At 42.6% G+C, this 18,408-nt stretch overlaps 1 pseudogene; it reads right to left on the reverse strand.

Moving 5' to 3' along the window:
• Positions 1-4,321: 4,321 nt before the first annotated feature.
• Positions 4,322-4,474, reverse strand: LOC117078700 (annotated as a pseudogene).
• Between the last annotated feature and the right edge of the window lie 13,934 nt (positions 4,475-18,408).

An 18,408-nucleotide genomic window follows, 5' to 3' on the forward strand; every position in this document is an offset into this window, starting at 1 on the left:
ACTGGGAGAATGGATGTGGGGTGAGAGAGGACTGAGGGAGGGGATCATGAGTAGAACTAGGAAATGGCCATAATAGAGTTTGAATCCATGACCCTCTAGCACCAATATCTGTGCTATAGACCACTATTTAAGAGTAATTAGCCTCCTACTGGAATGTCTTTTCCCTCCATCTCTGCCCACCTGTCAGGATCCAGCTCAAATGCAGCCTTCTCAATAATCAGTGATCATGTGTTCACTGATCCTGTCCCTCTCTAACAGGTAATGGGCTCTCTTGCTGCTACCAGGTGAGAAATATGGGAAAACGTTAGAGTTGGGTGCAATGTAGTGTTGAGAACACTGGGATCAGTTAGCACTGGGCTGGATGTTGTAGAAAGGACCCAGGTTTGTACTTGGGGGTTTGCACTTGTTAGGTTGCCAATATTCTGCAAAGTCCAGTGCAAAGAAATAACAAAGTAACTCATACCCATCTCCTGATTGGTCAGAGCAAGCTAAATGCAAACTACAAGTTGAAAACAAATATGGTAAACAACAACAAAGTACTGTACGGCAGCCACCTGGATTGATGCCAGTAACAAATTCTAACAGTACAGCAACCATCCTTTCCAGTCTTTTGCATATCCTTGCCTCCTCCTAGGAAGTTCTTTCCTCCTATCTGTGCCATGGAAATCTTACTCCACTCTTCGACCTCCTCTCTGAAGCCTTTTCTAATTTCATGCTCTCCCACCCCCAACAGAGAGACTCAACAGAGGTGTTACTATTGGATGGGGGACATGGGGAGGCCACACCATTTTTAAGTGGCAGAGGTGGGATGGGAGCCCGGTCTACCTGCAAAATCCATACTCTTTCCATGTAGCATTTTGCTTGTTACCTGGCATTAAGGGCTGTGCACTCTAATTCCACATCAGTTGAGTCTGTGGAATGGGCAGTAAAATACACAGAAGAATGGATAACTATCCAGTGAGCATATGCAATTACAAGATACACTTAAGATCTCTTTCTCATGGCTATGGTCCCTCCCCACTTCATCCCTTTCCCTTTATCTTATAGTTGCTTAGCAGCAGCAATACTCAGAATGTTTTCCTGGGGTGCAAAAATAGAAAAGCTGGACAAGAAAACAATGCTGTACAGGTGGGGGCTGTATAGGTAGAAGAGGTAACTATGGAGGCACCCTCCGGAACCCTTGGTAGGATGTCTTTGTCTAGGCCCAGGTTGAGTATATCCTACCTTTTGGGTGGTGTGCTGCAGGGACTAATCTTCCCAACTCTGACTATCCAAGACAGGAATTATGTCCTCTCCTTCTCCTTATTTTCTTTCTTTCTTTTCTTCTTCTTTTTTGGAACAGGGTCTCTCTGTTGCCCAGGCTGGAGTGCAGTGGTGTGATTATAGCTCACTGCAGCTTTGAACTCCTGGCCTCGAGCAATCCTCCCACCTCAGCCTCCCAAGTAGCTGGGACTACAGGCACACACCACCATGCCCACCTAAGTAAAAAAGAAAAAGTTGTAGAGATGGAGTCTCACTATTGCCCAGGCTGGTCTCAAACTCCTAGCCTCAAGCAATCCTCTCATCTCGGCCTCCCACAGTGTTGGGATTACAGGCATCAGCCACTGCACCCCGCCCAGAGTGACTTCCTAACTCCAAATCTGAATTCCACTTCTGTTACCTACTAGACTAAAACCGGTCCCTTTCCTCTTTCCTGTTGCTCTGTCCATCTCCAAACCCAACCCCATGCCTCCACATCCCTTTGATATATTGTCTTGACTCTTCTGGATACTACAAGGTGAAGGTTCTGAATATACTGAACTGATTATCCGCCCAGGGACTATACCCTCCCACATATGCACTGGCAGAAAAGGAAGCTGTTTGAGAAGAAAGGACCATTATGAAATTAAATAATAGAAGAGGCTTGAGAAACATGCAAGCTCCAAAGTAGAATTCTCTAGCCAGGATTCTCAACATGTGGTCCATGGACCACCATCCTCAAAATTGCCTAAGGAGCTTGTTAAAAATATAGAATCTCAGGCCCCAAGCCCAGACCTACTGAATCTGCATTTTAACAAGCTCCCTAGTTGATTCCAGTATGCACTAAAGTTAGAGACCCATTTCCTTTATCGGCCTTAACTGCTTAAAGCAGTGGTTCACAGACTTGGCAACACATCAGAATAACATGGTGAGCTCAAGAAAAATATTGGCTCCTGGGTCACTAACAATTGTGATTCGATTGGTCTGTGGTGGCCTAGACATTTGAGAATTTTAAAAACTTCCCAGGTAATTTTAATGTCCTGCCATAGTTGCAAACCACTGGTGTAGAGGAAACCCATGAAGCTGCATAGATAAGAGCTCCTCCATCCAAGGCTGTGTTTTCTGTGTGATTGTGTGTGCTTGTGTATGTCTGTTCAAAAATGTTAAAATTTCTGCTGGGCCTGAGGTGTAAAGCAACATCTTCTGGGCAGATTTGGGAATTTCATTGGGGGTGACAACAAGCACTCCCAGGAAAAATATGCGGTGTGCTGACTGGTCCATTGAGAGAAATTATCATCTCGTATCATTCATTTGCCCAATCACCCTCAGGGATCGGGGCCACAGATGCATCCCTGGCATGGATGACCTGGCAGTGCCCACCCTTAGCACTGTGTCATTTGTACCATTAAAGTTGTATCCTCTCTGTTGGGCTCATTTGAGGCTCTCTTAAGATCTGGTGATTAATATAAAGGTGAAGATCCAAAGAGTTGACTTTTGTTTCTATCTGCACTGCCCTCCCCGCAAAGAAACAAGATTTGCCTTAAGTAGCCCCCAAGTTCATGGTGTCAGCCACATAAAAGGCTCCAGACCCATTTATGTGTCTCAGCTGTGATTGATGAATAGCCATTCATCCTCCTGTGACTGGAGTTGCTGCTTGTTGTCATACTAGGTAAAACAATTGTATAAATTACCTCTCATCCAAGTCACAAAATATATTTGCCAAAATGATTTCTTCTAAAATTGTAAAAGTGAAAATAGAGTGCAGAGAGAGAAATTGAGTTTGCTCCAAGGAGCTATGAATGCACCATTAAGAAAGCCTCGAAAAGAGATTAGCAATCCATCTAGTGTGTTTGCACATCGTTTAGTGCCATTTTGGGGCATTTCTGAAAATGTCAGTCACAGTGGGGAGGAAGAGGAGGAGGTTCTACTGGCCTTTAAGATGATATACCAAGAGGCTGTGATTATCAGGGCATGCAGTGGGGCAGCGCTTCACCAGCTCTGACCTCAGCTCAGTGAGAATTGCAAAAGCTCCAAAGTTTAATAAAAATCATTGATTGGATTCCAGTGCCAGGGGGTTTGATAAAGCATTGTTATAAGCTTCAGGCCATGTTCTCTGAACAAAACAACTGTCTATATTCTTGAATATACCCCCCTACACACACACACACAGACACAACCCCTCACCAAAGAAAACTGACAAACAGACAAACTCATATTTTCTAAGCCAATCTGGGAAAAGATCTCGACTAAATATGGGACATCTTAGTTAAGTACTTGCTGGAAAGTCCCACTCTTTAGCGGTCTTAAAACTAAGACAGACTGGGCACAGTGGCTCATTCCTGTAATCTCAGCACTTTAGGAGACTGAGGCAGGAGGATCACTTGAGGCCAGGAGTTCCATACCAGCTTGGGCAACATAGTGAGACTCCATCTCTATAAAAAATTAAAAATTATCTGTGCATGGTGGCACATACCTGTAATCCCAGCTACTTATGAAGCCGGGGTGGGAGGGTCACTTGAGCCCAGGAGTTCAAGGCTACAGTGAACCATGATTGCACCATTGCACTCCAGCCTGGGCAACAGAGTGAGCCTGTCTCTAAAACAAGTAAAAAAAAAAAAAAAAGATTAAATCATGTTGTGACATAGTTACATTTTATATAAAATAATCTTTAGCAGGCTGTATATCTTCTATCCATTCTCTTTTACTGTTATTAGAAAATTATACTCCCAGCATTACAACTATATGTAATAAGACAGACTACACTTTCTTCCACCTCATTACATCTATATGTAGTAAAACAGACTACACTTTCTTCCACCTCTTGGTGAAGGAATTTTGTCTACTCCCTATGCTTACCTTGTCCCAAAAGCTGAAATCTGGATTCTGGGGCTATTTTCCAAAATGACAGAGGATATCAAAGATCATGCAGAATAGATCAAAGTAAGTGTTCAAATGTAAATGCCTGTTTCCTGGAAGGGGCACACTCTGAATGAGACAAGGAGATAAAGCCCTAGAGATCTGCCCACCACTGAGAAATTTTGAATGTGCTCGTCTGTTTCCTTTTTCTTTTTCTTTTTCCTCAGGGAAAGTGTGAACAAAAGCCACTATCACAATTACCAGTCAGTTTTTCACATTTTGGGAAATTGCAGGGGTCAGCACATCTGAGTGCAATGGATAAAGCTGGCATGGAAAAACCACCTTTGTGATCATGGTATTTCCACTGCCAGGTAAGTGTCTCAGATGATTCTTATCCAGAGTTCATTACCAGTATTTTCTGTTTTGGATCAGAATTGGAAAGCCGGATGGGCGGAGCAAGATGGCCGAATAGGAGCAGCTCCAGTCTCCAACTCCCAGCGCGAGCGACACAGAAGACCGGTGATTTCTGCGTTTTCAACTGAGGTACTGGGGTCATCTCGCTAGGGAGTGCCGGACAATCGGTGCTGGTCAGCTGCTGCAGCCTGACCAGCGTGAGCTGAAGCAGGGCGAGGCATCGCCTCACCTGGAAGCGCAAGGGGGAAAGGAATCCCTTTTCCTAGCCAGGGGAACTGAGACACACAACACCTGGAAAATCGGGTAACTCCCACCCCAATACTGCGCTTTAAGGAAACAGGCACACCAGGAGAATATATCCCACACCTGGCCGGGAGGGTCCCACGCCCACGGAGCCTCCCTCACTGCTAACACAGCCGTCTGCGGCGATCTATCCGCAAGGCAGCAGCGAGGCTGGGGGAGGGGCGCCCGCCATTGCTGAGGCTTAAGTAGGTAAACAAAGCCGCTGGGAAGCTCGAACTGGGTGGAGCTCACAGCAGCTCAAGGAAGCCTGCCTGTCTCTGTAGACTCTACCTCTGGGGACAGCGCACAGCTGCAGCCCATTAGGGGAAAGAGCGGGGGCGGTGCAGACGCGAACGACTCTGTCTGACAGCTTTGGGGAGAGCCGTGGATCTCCAACGCGGAGGTTGAGATCCGAGAACGGACAGACTGCCTGCTCAGGTGGGTCCCTGACCCCTGAGTAGCCTAGCTGGGAGACATCCCCCACTAGGGGCAGTCTGACACCCCACACCTCACAGGGTGGAGTCACCCCTGAGAGGAAACTTCCAAAGAAAGAATCAGACAGGTACACTCGCTGTTCAGCAATATTCTATCTTCGGCAACCTCTGCTGCTGATACCCAGGCAAACAGGGTCTGGAGTGGACCTCAAGCAATCTCCAACAGACCAACAGACAGTCCTTCTGACTGTCAGACGGAAAACTATCAAACAGGAAGGACACCTATACCAAAACCCCATCAGTACGTCACCATCATCAAAGACAGAGACAGATAAAACCACAAAGATGGGGAAGAAGCAGGGCAGAAAAGCTGGAAATTCAAAAAATAAGAGCGCATCTCCCCCTGCAAAGGAGCGCAGCCCATCGCCAGCAACGGATCAAAGCTGGTCAGAGAATGACTTTGACGAGATGAGAGAAGAAGGCTTCAGTCCATCAAACCTCTCAGAGCTAAAGGAGGAATTACGTACCCAGCGCAAAGAAACTAAAAATCTTGAAAAAAGTGGAAGAATTGACAGCTAGACTAATTAATGCAGAGAAGATCATAAACGAAATGACAGAGATGAAAACCATGACACGAGAAATACGTGACAAATGCACAAGCTTCAGTAACCGACTCGATCAACTGGAAGAAAGAGTATCAGCGATTGAGGATCAAATGAATGAAATGAAGCGAGAAGAGAAACCAAAAGAAAAGAAGAAAAAGAAATGAACAAAGCCTGCAAGAAGTATGGGATTATGTAAAAAGACCAAATCTACGTCTGATTGGGGTGCCTGAAAGTGAGGGGGAAAATGGAACCAAGTTGGAAAACACTCTTCAGGATATCATCCAGGAGAACTTCCCCAACCTAGTAGGCAGGCCAACATTCAAATTCAGGAAATACAGAGAACGCCACAAAGATACTCCTCCAGAAGAGCAACTCCAAGACACATAATTGCCAGATTCACCAAAGTTGAAATGAAGGAAAAAATCTTAAGGGCAGCCAGAGAGAAAGGTCGGGTTACCCACAAAGGGAAGCCCATCAATAACAGCAGACCTCTCGGCAGAAACTCTACAAGCCAGAAGAGAGTGGGGGCCAATATTCAACGTTCTTAAAGAAAAGAATTTTCAACCCAGAATTTCATATCCAGCCAAACTAAGCTTCATCAGTGAAGGAGAAAAAAATCCTTTACAGATAAGCAAATGCTTAGAGATTTTGTCACCACCAGGCCTGCCTTACAAGAGACCCTGAAGGAAGCCCTAAACATGGAAAGGAACAACGGTACCAGCCATTGCAAAAACATGCCAAAATGTAAAGACCATCGAGGCTAGGAAGAAACTGCATCAACTAACGAGCAAAATAACCAGTTAATATCATAATGACAGGATCAAGTTCACACATAACAATATTAACCTTAATGTCAATGGACTAAATGCTCCAATTAAAAGACACAGACTGGCAAACTGGATAAAGAGTCAAGACCCATCAGTCTGCTGTATTCAGGAGACCCATCTCACATGCAGAGACATACATAGGCTCAAAATAAAGGGATGGAGGAAGATCTACCAAGCAAATGGAGAACAAAAAAAAGCAGGGGTTGCAATCCTAGTCTCTGATAAAACAGACTTTAAACCATCAAAGATCAAAAGAGACAAAGAAGGCCATTACATAATGGTAAAGGGATCAATTCAACAGGAAGAGCTAACTCTCCTAAATATATATGCACCCAATACAGGAGCACCCAGATTCATAAAGCAAGTCCTTAGAGACCTACAAAGAGACTTAGACTCCCATACAATAATAATGGGAGACTTCAACACTCCACTGTCAACATTAGACAGATCAACGAGACAGAAAGTTAACAAGGATATCCAGGAATTGAACTCATCTCTGCACCAAGCGGACCTAATAGACATCTATAGAACTCTCCACCCCAAATCAACAGAATATACATTCTTCTCAGCACCACATCGCACTTATTCCAAAATTGACCACATAATTGGAAGTAAAGCACTCCTCAGCAAATGTACAAGAACAGAAATTATAACAAACTGTCTCTCAGACCACAGTGCAATCAAACTAGAACTCAGGACTAAGAAACTCAATCCAAACCGCTCAACTACATGGAAACTGAACAACCTGCTCCTGAATGACTACTGGGTACATAACGAAATGAAAGCAGAAATAAAGATGTTCTTTGAAACCAATGAGAACAAAGATACAACATACCAGAATCTCTGGGACACATTTAAAGCAGTGTGTAGAGGGAAATTTATAGCACTAAATGCCCACAAGAGAAAGCAGGAGAGATCTAAAATTGACACTCTAACATCACAATTAAAAGAACTAGAGAGGCAAGAGCAAACACATTCAAAAGCTAGCAGAAGGCAAGAAATAACTAAGATCAGAGCAGAACTGAAGGAGATAGAGACACAAAAAACCCTCCAAAAATCAATGAATCCAGGAGTTGGTTTTTTGAAAAGATCAACAAAATTGACAGACCGCTAGCTAGACTAATAAAGAAGAAAAGAGAGAGAATCAAAGACGCAATAAAAAATGATAAAGGGGATATCACCACCGACCCCACAGAAATACAAACTACCATCAGAGAATACTATAAACACCTCTACGCAAATCAACTAGAAAATCTAGAAGAAATGGATAATTTCCTGGACACTTACACTCTCCCAAGACTAAACCAGGAAGAAGTTGAATCCCTGAATAGACCAATAGCAGGCTCTGAAATTGAGGCAACAATTAATAGCCTACCCACCAAAAAAAGTCCAGGACCAGATGGATTCACAGCTGAATTCTACCAGAGGTACAAGGAGGAGCTGGTACCATTCCTTCTGAAACTATTTCAATCAATAGAAAAAGAGGGAATCCTCCCTAACTCTTTTTATGAGGCCAACATCATCCTGATACCAAAGCCTGGCAGAGACACAACAAAAAAAGAGAATTTTAGACCAATATCCCTGATGAACATCGATGCAAAAATCCTCAATAAAATACTGGCAAACCGGATTCAGCAGCACATCAAAAAGCTTATCCACCATGATCAAGTGGGCTTCATCCCTGGGATGCAAGGCTGGTTCAACATTCGCAAATCAATAAACGTAATCCAGCATATAAACAGAACCAAAGACAAGAACCACATGATTATCTCAATAGATGCAGAAAAGGCTTTTGACAAAATTCAACAGCCCTTTATGCTAAAAACGCTCAATAAATTGGTATTGATGGAACGTACCTCAAAATAATAAGAGCTATTTATGACAAACCCACAGCTAATATCATACTGAATGGGCAAAAACTGGAAAAATTCCCTTTGAAAACTGGCACAAGACAGGGATGCCCTCTCTCACCACTCCTATTCAACATAGTGTTGGAAGTTCTGGCTAGGGCAATCAGGCAAGAGAAAGAAATCAAGGGTATCCAGTTAGGAAAAGAAGAAGTCAAATTGTCCTGTTTGCAGATGACATGATTGTATATTTAGAAAACCCCATTGTCTCAGCCCAAAATCTCCTTAAGCTGATAAGCAACTTCAGCAAAGTCTCAGGATACAAAATTAATGTGCAAAAATCACAAGCATTCTTATACACCAGTAACAGACAAGCAGAGAGCCAAATCAGGAATGAACTTCCATTCACAATTGCTTCAAAGAGAATAAAATACCTAGGAATCCAGCTTACAAGGGATGTAAAGGACCTCTTCAAGGAGAACTACAAACCACTGCTCAGTGAAATCAAAGAGGACACAAACAAATGGAAGAACATACCATGCTCATGGATAGGAAGAATCAATATCGTGAAAATGGCCATACTGCCCAAGGTGATTTATAGATTCAATGCCATCCCCATCAAGCTACCAATGACTTTCTTCACAGAATTGGAAAAAACGGCTTTAAAGTTCATATGGAACCAAAAAAGAGCCCGCATTGCAAGACAATCCTAAGTCAAAAGGACAAAGCTGGAGGCGTCACGCTACCTGACTTCAAACTATACTACAAGGCTACAGTAACCAAAACAGCATGGTACTGGTACCACAACAGAGATATAGACCAATGGAACAGAACAGAGTCCTCAGAAATAATACCACACATCTACAGCCATCTGATCTTTGACAAACCTGAGAGAAACAAGAAATGGGGAAAGGATTCCCTATTTAATAAATGGTGCTGGGAAAATTGGCTAGCCATAAGTAGAAAGCTGAAACTGGATCCTTTCCTTACCCCTTATCGAAAATTAATTCAAGATGATTAGAGACTTAAATGTTAGACCTAATACCATAAAAACCCTAGAAGAAAATCTAGGTAGTACCATTCAGGACATAGGCATGGGCAAGGACTTCATGTCTAAAACACCAAAAGCAACGGCAGCAAAAGCAAAAATTGACACATGGGATCTAATTAACTAAAGAGCTTTTGCACAGCCAAAGAAACTACCATCAGAGTGAACAGGCAACCTACAGAATGGGAAAAATTTTTGCAACCTACTCATCTGACAAAGGGCTAATATCCAGAATCTACAAAGAACTCAAACAAATATACAAGAAAAAACAACAACCCCATCAAAAAGTGGGGAAAGGATATGAACAGACATTTCTCAAAAGAAGACATCCATACAGCCAACAGACACATGAAAAATGCTCATCATCACTGGCCATCAGAGAAATGCAAATCAAAACCACAATGAGATACCATCTCACACCAGTTAGAATGGCAATCATTAAGAAGTCAGGAAACAACAGGTGTTGGAGAGGATGTGGAGAAATAGGAACACTTTTACACTGTTGGTGGGATTGTAAACTAGTTCAACCATTATGGAAAACAGTATGGCGATTCCTCAAGGATCTAGAACTAGATGTACCATATGACCCAGCCATCCCACTACTGGGTATATACCCAAAGGATTATAAATTACTCTACTACAAAGACACATGCACACGTATGTTTATTGCGGCACTATTCACAATAGCAAAGACTTGGAATCAACCCAAATGTCCATCTGTGACAGACTGGATTAAGAAAATGTGGCACATATACACCATGGAATACTATGCAGCCATCAAAAAGATGAGTTTGCGTCCTTTGTAGGGACATGGATGCAGCTGGAAACCATCATTCTTAGCAAACTATCACAAGAAGAGAAACCAAACACCGCATGTTCTCACTCATAGGTGGGAACTGAACAATGAGATCACTTGGACTCGGGAAGGGGAACATCACACACTGGGGCCTATCATGGGGAGGGGGGAGGAGGGAGGGATTGCATTGGGGAGTTATACATGATAAAACGTCATGCACATGTACCCTAGAACTTAAAGTATAATAAAAAAAAAAAAAAAAAAGAATTGGAAAGCCATCATCAGTTTGAGAGATTCCTACAACGTATAATACAAAGTCAATGAGGGAAGGGAGTTGTGGTCTGTTTTGTTCACCAGTGTATCTCCTTAGTATAGCTAAGTGTATACTCCATTCTCATGCTGCTAATAAAGACATACACGAGACTGGGTAATTTGTAAAGAAAGAGATTTAATGGACTTGCAGTTCAGCATGACTGGAAAGGCCTCAGGAAACTTATAATCATGGTGAAAAGGGGGAAGCAGGCATACCCTTCTTCACATGGCAGCAGGAACAGAGGTGCCAAGCAAAAGGGAGAAAAGCCCCTTATAAAACCATCAGATCTCATGAGAACTCACTATCACGAGAACAGCATGGAGGTAACTGCCCCCATGATTCAGTTACCTCCCACCAGGTCCCTCCCATGGCAGGTGGGGATTATGAGAACTACAATTCAGGATGAGATTTGGGTGGGGAAACAGCCAACCATATCACTAAGTGTCTGGCAAATAGTAAGTACTCAACAATATTTTCCAATCGTGTTGAAACTGTAAAACAAACTGAGTTTAAAATCTAGGCAGCATGGCCGGGTGCGGTGGCTCAAGCCTGTAATCCCAGCACTTTTGGGAGGCCGAGACGGGCGGATCACAAGGTCAGGAGATCGAGACCATCCTGGCTAACACGGTGAAACCCCGTCTCTACTAAAAATACAAAAACTAGCCGGGCGAGGTGGCAGGCGCCTGTAGTCCCAGCTGCTCGGGAGGCTGAGGCAGGAGAATGGTGTGAACCCGGGAGGCGGAGCTTGCAGTGAGCTGAGATCCGGCCACTGCACTCTAGTCCGGCGACAGAGCGAGACTCCGCCTCCAAAAAAAAAAAAAAAAAAAATCTAGGCAGCCATTGTAACCATACAGTCACCTGTTCCTAAAGTCTATAGAAAAAAGAACAGACCTTCTCCAACTCTATCCTGTGTCCCCTGTCCTCGGCCCCATTTTTTTCCTCTACCTGTGCTACAAATCCAGGTTGCATTCATATGGGTTGTGAATAAGAGCTCCACATCCCAGTCCTGAGCTGGCCACCATGACAGGGTGGCATAGAGGGGAGGTACTTACTGGGACAGGACAATTGCTGGCAGAGCAGATGGGAAGGAAGGACAGTCTGCATCCCAGGGCTACTCACAGCTCTGGCAGGCACCATGCTTCTAGCCTCACAAAAGGCAACTCCAATAGGCTGATGTACACATGCAGAGGCTTCTCTCCCTCTCTGGCCACCAGCACAAGAGCTTTTCAGTTCCCAGAGCTGTGGAACAATTGGGAAACTCTAGGCAGGATCTACATGACACTGAGTACCAGAGTCAAAATAACTGGGGTCCACCAGAAAGAAGCCAGTTAACAGACTGGTCAAGACATAGTCCATTTTTAACATTTTGATAATTCTAGATGTTGAAGAAGATTCCCTTCTTAGAATACTGCCTTGTTAATAACAGCCTGATTATTATATTGACCAGAAATTAATTTCGCCAGCATAAAAGCATAGGAATAATTTAGAAAATGATTTTTTTTTGAGACAAGGTCTCACTGTGTTTCCCAGGCTGAAGTGCAGTGGCATGATCACAGCTCATTGTAGCCTCGACCTTTCAGGCTCAGGTGATTCTCTTACCTCAGTCCCCCAAGTAGCTGGGACTATACCATACACCACCACACCTGGCTAATTTTTGTATTTTTTGGTAAAGATGGGGTTTCACCATGTTGGGCAGGCTGGTCTCGAACTCCTGGGCTCAAGTGATCCTCCCACCTCAGCCTCCCAAAATGCTGGGATTGCAGGCATGAGCCACTGCATCTGGCCTAGAAAATAATTTGTATAAACTAAAACTATTGTAAAGGTCATGAAACAAGAAACAAGTGAAAGATAAAACAGAAAATGTGGGGGCTGAGAAAGCACCCCTAATCCCATGACCCTAAAAGTTGCTTTTTTAATTTTGCATTTTCCCTACCTCCAAGCCCCTTTCTTTATTCATACTTTGATTATATATATGGCATTTAAAAAATCATGTATTATGCCTTATTTACACAAGTAGTACATGTTCATAATAAAAAATTAACACAGAAAAATTAATACAGATAAGAACAATTATATAATATAAATAGTACATATTTATAATAAATATTTAATTTATTAATACCAATAAATGGGCTACAATCCTATTAATCAGAGATAACCATTGTTAACATTTTGGTTAACCACTGTTTAGTGTGTACTTCTTAATCTAACGATATGGGTATAGATAAAGATATTTTATGTATACATAAAGGTATACACACATGTGGCCAAATGCATACAGATCCCAAGTTTGCTATTTAAGAAAGTGCTTTTTTGGTTTAACAGTAGTTTGTGAACATATTTCCATATCAATAAATACATTATAGTAAGATGATATCTTATAACCTTTCCCAGCCTTGTAACTCCAGAATTATTATTTTATAATCCAATGATCAGGGATATTGCACTGAAAATACATTCATTACTCAAGTTATGACCCATTATCAATTCTGTATCCTGCACAGTACACGGGGAAGTACAGACATATCTACCATTTATTAAATCTGCTTAATATGTACCATGCCTTGTGCCATTGTCACATTACAAATGTCTCTCACAACAACCCTGTGATATGGGTACCATTGTTCCTAGTGGATGAAGAAGCTGAGAGAAGCTCCGAGTGGGTATTGCAACCATTCTCAGACCTAGAAAAAGTAGAAGGGCTCCACATTGAAGACACATCTGTCTGACTTTCAAGCCCACTCTTGTTCTCTTAGGGATTCATTTGGGAGTCGAGCTGTGGCAGTTAGGATATGATTAGAGAATGGACTAGAGCAGAGTAGTAAGTAGGGACAGCAAGACCAACAAAGAGTCTCAACTTCTGTTATATCAATGATAAGTCCCATGGGCTATGAGAAATTGCAGAGATCCCAATTGGGGGAGTAGTCATAGAAAGTTTCATGGGAAGGTGGTGTATTAGTCAGTTCTTACATGGCTATAAAGAACTATGTGAGACTGGGTAATTTTTGAAGAAAAGAGGTTTAATTGGCTCATGTTCTAAAGGCTGTACAGAAAGCATGGTTGGGGAGGCCTCAGGAAACTTACAATCATGGTGTATTTTGTATTGACCAGAAATGAATTTGACCAGCATAAAAGCATAGGAATAATTTAGAAAAAAAAAGTATATATATATATAGAGAGAGAGAGAGGGTCTCGCTCTGTCGCCCAGAAAACAGGGAAGCAGGCATGTCCCTACATGTTTGCAGCAGGAGGAAGACAGCGAAGGGGGAGGTGCTACATACCTTTAAACAACCAGGTCTCATGAAAACTCACTATCACGAGAACAGCAAGGGGGAAATTCACCCAACTGATCCAATCACCTCCCACCAGGCCCTTTCTCCAACACTGGGGATTACAATTCAACATGAGATTTGGGTGAGAACACAGACTGAAACCATATCAGGTGGAATCAGAGATGGATCTTGAAGGATAAGCAAGGCCTGCACTTTGTATGGGGTGAGGAAGCAGCAAGAGCAAAGGTTTGGTGGTGGAAATTTAACATTCAGTGGTCTTGTCCTAGTAAGGAGACTCGTCTTATGAGAGGAAAGGGCTAGTGCTGGCAAGGAGTATGGCCAGATAAGGATGACTGCCTGCAAGTATGTTCCTGCACAGTGTCAATGAGAGTCACTCATACTCCGACAATATTTGGGAAGCCAAGATTTGTAGAACATTCTATTTCCATATGGTTAGTTAGTTATGAGTTTCAGAACTTGGAAACCTTGCAACCTTCGGAAAGAACCAGACTACGTATTAACGGATTACAGTTTCAAATGTCATTTCCCATTTCTGTCCAAATGAGGTTGAGACATTTTTGATGGAAAAAAACGCCAAGCTTCTCATGACTAGTTTCTCGCACAGTATCTGAATGATTTGGATCACTGATTGACTTGATGGTAGCCACTCAACACCAAGACAGAATCGTTTCCAATCATGTGGATTTTCAGCATCGAAGACAGATACTGATACTAACTGATAGACGTTGGGTTTCAGTGTTGAGCATGATGCTTAAATCTCTTCTTCTGATTAGCTTTGATAACTCCATGTCTTTAAATTTTGTTTTATTCTTTTGACACAGGATCTCACTCTGTCGCCCAGGCTGGAGTGCAGTGGCACAATCATGGCTCACTGCAGCCTTATACTCCTGGGCTCAAGCGATCCCCACACCTCAGCCTCCTGATTAGCTGGGACTACAGGCATGAGCCAACATTTTTTTTTTTTTTTTTTTTTTACTTTTAGTTGAGACAAGGTCTTGCTAAGTTGCCCAGGCTAGTTTCTAACTCCTGAGCTCAATCAGTCCTCCTGCCTTGGTCTCCCAAAGTGCTGGGATTACAGGCATGAGCCACCATGCCTGGCTCCATCTCTTTAAAAAGCAATCTTCCTTTTTAGTTTGATCTGTCATTTGTGTCTGACCCTCCCCAAAGAGTAGCTTTCTTTTGAACATCCTATGTGATGGACTACACACATTCCAAAACTAGGCTTCATCTTTTGATACAAACCAGTTTCCTGAATTCTGTGTGCAGGTATACACTGTTTCTGCACATTTTTGTCTACATGACACCAAAAACTGCTTTGGCTGCTTTATTTTTAATTTTTTTACTTTTCAACCAATGATTTTGGTGAGTAGATCCACCCTGAAGATAAGTAATAATACTTGTACTTGTTTCATTTCGACTACCCAACAGTGGCTAATGGTTCAAAGGTCATCAATAAGAGATTGGATTTGGTTTTAAAATTCTCTTTTAAAACCGCAGAAAACACAGTGTTGCACTAGGCCCTGTCTATAATGTTTGGCTTGGATGCAGGTGAGAGGTTCTTCGGAAGGCTTGACACAACACAGTCTTCAAAGACTTTAGAAATTGGCACTTCCCTAGTTTGCTTTTAGCATCCAAATTTTGTTGCTGATCAGAGTTGACACTTATTCATAGAGGTGAAGATAGAAAGAATGAACCCTTGGGACAGCTAAGAAGGATGGAGGAATTGATCTGAAAGATTCATAAGGTGACTCAAGTTGAGGATTTCTTCGGCCAACTGGCTAGAACTGCTATTAATTCTTGCTGTCTTCAGATGTGTGGTAGTGAGTCATCTACTGGGGTATGATTAATCCTATTTTGTAGAAATGGACAGCACAAAGATTCCACCCAGATCTTATATAACATACTGGCCCCAGAGCTCAACACACTCTATTTCTGTAATAATTCTTAGCTACAGAGCACTTTACCAAGTTTGAATAATCATTAAGCTCAGTACTTGAGGAAGAACGGAAGTGCCACCATACAAAGCTCAATCTTAGGGATCATATAGCAACACAGATCTTTCCATTTCATACAATCAGTCCTCTCAGAAGTTGGTTTTCTCATCAACCCAATTAGTGTGGTCCTATAATCTAGGAGTTGGAAGATGGAAAATTGAGTTCTGACCCTCATTAGCTGTTAGACTCTAACTGAAAAAATCATTTCACTTCTCTGAGCCTCCATTTTCTCATCTACAAAGTGGGCATCTATATATCTACCCTGCATATGTGTCAGCACTGCTGTATGAAACAAGATAACATACATAAAAGTACTTTGGAAATCATAGCTTATAACAAGTATAAGAGATTATTGTGATTGCATTGGTTTTGTAAGGTATGTTATGGTTATGTTGCCAACAAAACCTAAATAACAATTTCTAATATAAAAATATTTAAAAAAAAAAACAAGCATTGGGTACACTATAAAAATGTGGAAATCTGGACATCAAGTTTTGGCCCAATATGGCAATCTATGACCCCCAAACTCATTTGAGATAAACCAATAATACAAGAGAATTTTTTACTTCAGGAGCTTCCAAATGCCCACCCTGGCAGATGGTGCCCAGCTCTGAGTGATGCTGGGACCCTTGAAGCATTGCTAAATCCCACCACCCAGATGTTCTGTGCATCTGTCCCATGTTTAGAAAACTCCTAAACTTTCCATAAACTACCTAAGATAGTTTAAGATGGTATTTAAAGTATCAAGGCAGTGGCATGGGAAACAAGCTCAAATCAAAGGAGTATGCCTTTTGTGCTGAGGGTCTAGACCAGGGGTTGGCAACTTCTCTGAAGAGTCAGACACAACAAATTCCTTACATTGGGGTAAAGGGAACAGAGCAAGCACAGGTCTGGAAGTAGACAAAGATCACTAATCCGGATGGGCCTCCTTCGTGATAATATCTCACGTATACTACCATTTTAAGATCCATTTGAGCTAATAAGCACCTCTTTCTTTTAAAATGCAATGTCTGAGTCTGGGTGTGGTGTCTCACGCTGTAATCCCAACACTGGGAGGCTGAGGTGGGAGAATCACTTGAGCTCAGAAGTCTGAGACCAGCCTGGGCAACATAGTGAGAGCCTGGGCAACACAGTGAGACCTGGTCTCCACAAAAAAATACAAAAATTAGCTGGTTGTGGTGACATGTATCTGTAGCACCAGCTACTTGGGAGGCTGGGGCGGGAGGATTGTTTGAGCCTGGGAGGTAGGGGGTTGCAGTGAGCCGAGATTGCACCACTGCACTCCAGCCTGGGTGACAGAGTGAGACCCTGTCTCGAAAAAATATAAATAAATAAAATGTAATCTCTGTGAAGATAAGGTCTATCATCCACCTATACCTTAGTATAAGTGTCTTTAGTTAACCCTTAGTCATGTTCTTCTATCTGAGATCTGTTATAATGTAAGAATAAACATTTTGACTGAAGAGTAAGAGTAGTTTTAAAGTTTAGCATACTTTGGGGAAGGGCAGCTTGGAGTGGACAGTGAGAGGGAGATATCATACAGTTTCTGTGGGTAAGGCAAAGAAGGGCCACCAGGAAGCAGGAGCAAAATGCAAAAATGGAAGATGAAGAACACAAGACCCAGGATATGTTCTCAGCTGTTCCTATAGGCAATTGAAAATAATAAAGACCTGAATTTTGGTATGCTAGCTGTGGGTGGCCAATGCCTAATTTAGAGAAATGACGGTGGGACTGAAACGTATTTCGTGTTTTTTTTAGACACAGGATCTCAGTTTATCACCCAGACTGGAGTGCAGTGGCACAATCACGGCACACTGCAGCCTTGATCTCCTGAGCCCAAGTGATCCTCCCACCTCAACCTCCTGTGTAGCTAGGACTACAGGTGTGCACTACCATGCCTGGTTATTTTTTATTTTTATTTATTTTTTATTTTTGTAGAGACTGGGTCTCACTATGTTGCCCAGCTGGTCTTGAACTCCTGGGCTCAAGTGATCCTCCCATCTCGGCTTCTCAAAGCGCTGGGATTACAAGTACAAGCCACCACACCTGGCCAATGGGACTGAATATTAATTTGACTTCAAGGAAAACAGAGTAGAAGAAGAGAAAGGACACTATGCACATAATGGTCCCCAGTCACTCACGATGATCTAAGCCACAAGGACCCCAGAACACCTTACATTTAGCCTGAGCCACAGACACAGCACAAGATTGAGTCAGTGTGGCCTTCAGTTCACTGAACCATGGCTGACAGTCCATCAGCAGAGCCATGCTTCATCCTTTGACTGAGGCAGCGCAAGCTCACCAGGGCAAATGAAGTCTCTAGGTGAACATAGTTGTTCTTTTCAAGCAAATAAGAAAGAGTGAAAGTTTTGTAGTAGCCCCAACAATGGATATCATTTTAAGCAATTCTGTAGGCCAAAATCAACATTTGTGCATCAGGAAAATAAGATGGAGCAGTGG

This window comes from Trachypithecus francoisi, unplaced genomic scaffold, assembly GCF_009764315.1.
Source record: "Trachypithecus francoisi isolate TF-2019V2 unplaced genomic scaffold, Tfra_2.0 Lachesis_group6, whole genome shotgun sequence".
In the NCBI taxonomy this organism is placed as follows: Eukaryota; Metazoa; Chordata; class Mammalia; order Primates; family Cercopithecidae; genus Trachypithecus; species Trachypithecus francoisi.